Source organism: Parasteatoda tepidariorum, chromosome 1 (assembly GCF_982258835.1).
Source record: "Parasteatoda tepidariorum strain Cologne lab strain chromosome 1, Ptep-v5.0, whole genome shotgun sequence".
NCBI classification, from domain to species: domain Eukaryota; kingdom Metazoa; phylum Arthropoda; class Arachnida; order Araneae; family Theridiidae; genus Parasteatoda; species Parasteatoda tepidariorum.
Window position 1 is genome coordinate 55,670,689 of NC_141755.1, and position 6,217 is coordinate 55,676,905.

Sequence of the window (6,217 nt, forward strand, 5' to 3'; positions counted from 1 at the left end):
ATGCAATTAGATTTAAGTATTAGTGAAGCACGTGCCGATCCACACGTGTTGATTTAGACTTGAACTAGAATAGTAAATTGTTAATTCTAATTTTTTCTTAATTAATTTCATAATTAAATTAATGAAACGGTTCGATAGTGATGAGTAATTATCAAGGAATATTAATCATTTTTCTCCACTAACTAGTTATTCAAATTCACAACGCAATTCAAATTAATGAGAGACACATTTTTAGGTACTGTTATATGTCTCCATAAAGCAAATATAACACCGGCCCTCAACAAGGCATTATGGTCTGGGGTGCCATTTCCTTTGACTGCCGGACCCTTTTGGTCGTCATTAGAGGTACACTTACTGCACAGCGGTACGTCGACGACATCCTAAGACCTGTTTTGCTACCGTTCCTTTTGCAGCGCCCTGGGCTGGTTTTTCAGCAGGACAATGCCAGACCACATGCGGCTCGCGTTGCTATGAACTGTTTGCAAGCTTGTCAAACTCTTCCTTGGCCTGCCAGATCACCAGATCTCTCTCCCATCGAGCATGTCTGGGATATGATGGGAAGGCGATTGCATCTGGCACGGAATGCTGATGACCTCCTTCGACAATTGGATCGAATTTGGCAGGAAATACCACAAGAGACCATCCGGGAGCTTTATCGGTCTATGCCACGCCGTGTGGCAGCTTGTACCCAGGCTAGAGGCGAGTCAACACCTTATTGAACTTGTTACTGTAACTCTGCAATAAATTATTCAATTGTTCTGAAATTTTAATCATTTACTATTCTGTGCATTGTTTTCCTATCCACCAATTTTCGTTTCAATCGGAAAACTCCTTCTTAGTGTGTCGATTTTTTTGTTATAGAGTGTATTTAGGTCGCGATATATGTTGACTGAGAAGGCGATATGTCTCACGTTTTAGGTGTAACAAAAATAAAGGTTCATCTTTCTCCAGTTATTTTTTAGTAACTTTAGTTCTGTAGCTGTTAGTTTATGCTAGAAAGTGCACACCATTTTAATTGCTATAAATACTGCTTGCATCGGTCAAAAAAAATAATTGTAACTGTATTTTAATAGGAAGTTAGAAAACAATAACAAAACAACGAAATTCTAAAGATATGTATGTTAGCAAAAGCAGCACTTCATCATAGGACACACTGTCTGCTAACACACTGGAGCCTTTCTGTAGTCAGTGCTTAAACCACAAACTGACTATGCCCCGAGGCCCCATAATGGAAAAACTAAATAAGAAAATGCAATCAAAAATTCAAATACATGAAATGAAGATGAAAATTCAATGATACAAAAAAAAAAAAAAAAAATAACGTCACTAGTACGCTGTGCTGAAAATACTAATAAGGACTTATTGGTATTTTCTCAGTGAACTTTTGACTTGTGTTTCTCTTTATCATTGAATTTTCATCTTTATTTCAATATTTGAATTTTTAATTGCATTTTTTTATTTAGTTTTTCCATTATGGGGCCTTAGGGCACAGTCAGTTTTTGCCTTAGCCACTGATTGCAGAAAGGCTCCAGTGTATTAGCAGAATTTCGTTTTTGCTTGTTTTTGGTTTCGAACTTCTTATTTAAATAGTTAACATAAGACAATTTTGTTTTTAGCTGATTTTAACACTTTTCCATTTTGACTTTTTAAAGGTTTTCTTTTTCTTAAAGTTTTTTCTTATTATTTGCTTGAATCAATTTCATACTTTGATTGAATTATAACTGTATTGTCATATGGCACAGGGCACAGATTAAAGATTGGACACTCAAGCTGCGTAGAAAGTGGATGAAATTTTTAAGGAGTAAAAAAATTTACTCGGTGATTAAATGCAAATCTGGTCTGATGGCTTAGACCATTGAGTCTGTTAACAACACCCCCACACCCTTTATTATATTGATGAACAGCTTAATATTCACACTGATGACTCTGCTCCTGATCACAGAGACTTTATCTCAGGTTTCTGTGGCGTTGCGGTCTGAAATGCAAAGTCCGAATTACGAATCTCTGACGTTGGACTACGTCGCTCGCAGCCGATAATTGACGTAAACCTCATACCTGAATGGAGATATGCGTGAAGGGCGAAATCAGCAAAATGCGCACAGTATGTTTTGGATGTAACTTGGCCGCATCCTCACAGATTGCTCTCTCTCTCCCCGTCGGTTCTAGCTAGCAGTCCGGCATGTTCTCGCCGGTTACCTTTTCGCAGTTTATTTCTATGCTGCTTCAATGTTAAATTGGTTAAGTTTTATATATGTTAAAATGTTTTAGTTAAATTTACAAGTTTCCTAAATGTTAATAAAGATAGTTATTTATTTAAACTTAGTGTTATTTATGAAGAAACCTATAACCCGTTCTCGGAAACATTTTCATGTGGAACGCTTTCCTAGAGTTATATTTCTTTTTAGAGTTTAAGTGGGGACTCTGACAAAGATACCAAATCAACTCCACGTTTCAATTACCAATGCATCATTGACTGCTATGTTACTCTCAGTTTTCCAATAGCTTATTTTGAGGCAGGCGTTAGCGAATCGACCAAGTTGTCTCAACCTCAAGATCTTTGCATCTTACAACAGGGCTGTTTTTCTTGTTTTCTTCAAGTTGCAATCCAAACTTAAGGATCTTTTCGTAAGAGGATATTGCTTGAATGAATGCAACTCAAATGTTTTTTTTTAATAAATGACCCATCAATGAATTATTACGATATTCCTGGCAATGAACGCGTTGACCAACTTTCTAAAACTGGTGATGCTCCTTGCATTAACCATCTTGCCATATTCTAACGCCTGTAGGAAAATAAAGCAAAAGTGCAGCTCTGAAATTAAGAACTCTTATGTGACTCAGACCATGAGTAAATCCTGGAGCAGACTTCTTTCTCATCCCCTCTCAGGTAGCATTCTAATAAATGAGATCATTTCTAATTTCAGATTATTGACAAAACATGACTTTAAACGGAGTCAACTACGTAGGCGACTTCCCTCTGTTTTCAGAAAGGAACTTTGTAGAATTAGACCATAATTCGTCATATTCTTCTCTTTATGAAAATCGCTTTATAGTGGAGTTCTTTAACAAAGCAACTTTGAACAGGCTCAGACGGAAACTCAGGTCATTAAACTATACCTACGTTTAGCAAAAAGAGAAAATTTATTTATTGATAGATAACAACTTACAATGACGTAGAATTAATCTTGTCAACGCTTGTGGAGAGTGAGATACTTGCTGGATAATATATAGTCGGAAATAATCGGAATTGGGACTCGCAACTCTCGTCTGCCTCAAAGAACTTCGTATTAACCCCCTTTTTATGTTCAATCATGTGACCATTCCTCCCCACTCTGATTATTGTTACGTATGATCATGCGTGTGAATTTTAAAGTGTTAATGGATTAATATGTATGTATTTTATTAAATCGGTTAAATGGTTCTATAAATAGTAGACGAAATCTAAAATTTTTCTCAATTTTGAACATCAGTATTGATTCATCATCTAATAATTGATGGCCTTACTTAAACAAGCTAATATATTTTTAACTTCACTTTCTGAGTTTCTTTATTCTCAGAACAAATTTATAGGAAGTTGTAAAATTTAAGTATATTTTAATAAGACATCAATAAAAAATAGCTATGTTTAGCTGAAAGATCAGACTATCTAGTCACCGGTAAATATTCAAGAAGGTTTGTGCAAATGTACAAGAAATATAGTACATTTTTATATGTCACCGATGTATAAAAAAGTTATTGCATAAAGTCGAAACTCTAATATTTTATTTGAAATTATAATAACAATGTAATTTTCAATTGTAAAAAAAAATTATAAGGACAAAAAAAAACTAAAATAAATGTAATTAAATGATTCTCATAACTAAATCAGTTTTTTGAAAACAATTTTGCGACCTTAAAAATAAATTACCTGTAAAAAAACGGGGGGTTTCTTATGTAAACTTCATGGTCACATAGAAAATGAAAACATATTTATCTATTTTTACGTCGTTATTTTGTTTTGAACTAAGTTTAAGCAAGTAGATTGATTATCTGAAACAAGATGCCGATATGATCGATAATGTGTTGAAGGTGCTAATTACTAAACATCCAGTGTATAAGCCGTTCAAGAAAACCCACTCCAAATGATGGACGCAGTTTAAGATGTTGGATGGAAATTGATGTGCTATCTCTCACAAAACCTCCAAACATGGATAATGCCATCATGATGCAGTACTTGGATTCGTCTCTTAACCCATTAATACTAGAAAGACTGATCATTTCTCTATAGCTAAAAAGCCTGAAGGATCCAACTTAACCTATCCCAGATTTTTTGTGTGTAGATCAATTAAAAATCTAAAATATTATCATAAATAATTTAATAAAATATATTTTAGAAACTCAATCATTGAACTCCTATGGTATTTTATTCGATTTGGTTTGCGGAAATCTTTGATTAAATGGAACACTGACTTTTCAATTAATTACTTTCTTAGATATTTGAGTTTCTTTATCCATATAAATAATAATTGATATGCTGAAATACTCTTGTTTTTTTGCTTTTTTTTTAATTAAACAACTTTTTAATGAAACCTTGCACCCAAATCTACCTGGGGTTATGGGGTGCCTGCCAAAATACCTTAGGGGCCACTCTGCTCTCTCTCGTTCTAGGTATAAGGTACTATGGATATATTTTTATAGGGCAAAAACATGAATGATTTAAATTCTATCTAATTATGAAAAGTAAAAAATACTTAAAGTAAGTTATTTTTTGAATTACAGAGCAACAAAAGACGAGAGGGACGATCATTTTAGTTTTCAGATCATTTCAGTTTTTTAAACTTATTTCGATGAATAAAAGAAATTCATGTTCACGAAAATATATTAAATATAATAAAGTAGTTACATTTTGATATGAAGTCATGCGTTTGCAATATTTTTTAAAGCTAAAGTAAAACCTATATTAAGAGTTCATAAATACATTTAAAGCATCTATTACTGAATATTCCGTGTAAGTACAGTTTAATATAATTTTTAAAGCATAAATTCATTGATGAATATTTCTCTAAAACTGTATTTTAATTTATAAATATATAAAGCTACTTAAAACTCTAAGTACATTTTTAAGTGCCATTAACAGTATTAAGAAAATCAATTCAAATTCTAAATTTTTAAATATGAAATAAATGTTTAAATAAAAAATCAATGCTTTTTTTAAAATAGTCGAATTTTCATGTTATTTTGCCTCCATGATTAATTAATCAAAACCATACAATATAGAATGTGTTATTTGTAAAGTATACAGGTGTGAAAATATAACTATACAGATACAAAAAAAAGCATAAAAAATTAACGGAAAACTCCCATAATTACTCTTGTAAACATTTAATATTCTATAAAAATGTTCAATATATATATGCGATATGTATAACACATATGTGCGATAATGCTTAGAAAATATGTAACGAAGACTTTAGCTAAAAATATTAACTCCCTACATTGCGTCCCCTGAGTCACCACGGCTCTTACCTATTGGTTCAGCATTAGCCATTGTTTAAATTAAACCATAAACAATTCTGTTCTTTTTCTTTTCAAATATTTGAGAGGTAGCGTCAGTGATATTAGCTGGTTTAAGGCTGTTTTGAATAAAAATGAGTATATTGCCCCTTCTATAATATTTAATTATTTTTAGCTAGTTGTGTCACATAGGCTCATTGATGAATGATTACTTTGTAGCACAGGTGAACTACGTAAGTTAAATTAGTATTTCTAAAATTATACTCTTATTTTATATATATATAGTTACGCTTTTGAAACGTGTTTTAATAAAACTAAGTAATTTTAAATCAATGAATTCATGAATGTCCTTAGCCTTAACAACTGACCAATCATGACTCATTGACTAGAATAATTAAGCACTCATTCGTTAAATCAATAAAACTTTAGTGGGAAAAATTAAAATATTGTGAATATGTTAGCAACAAAAGAATTTATTTTTTTATTAAAGCAAATGAATTACATACTGATTTATGATTCGGTCAAATTAGAAATCCCCCCTTTTAAAAAATATAAATTCACAGTGCCCCCGTTAATAACATTATTGTTAGAAAGTATTTAAATTAAACTTCACAAACTTTGGCTACAAGTTTTAAACATTGCAGTTTACTTTTTAAAGCATATGATTGTCATATGTGAGACATAAATCACATTATATGAATATTTCATATGTGAAAGAGAAGAA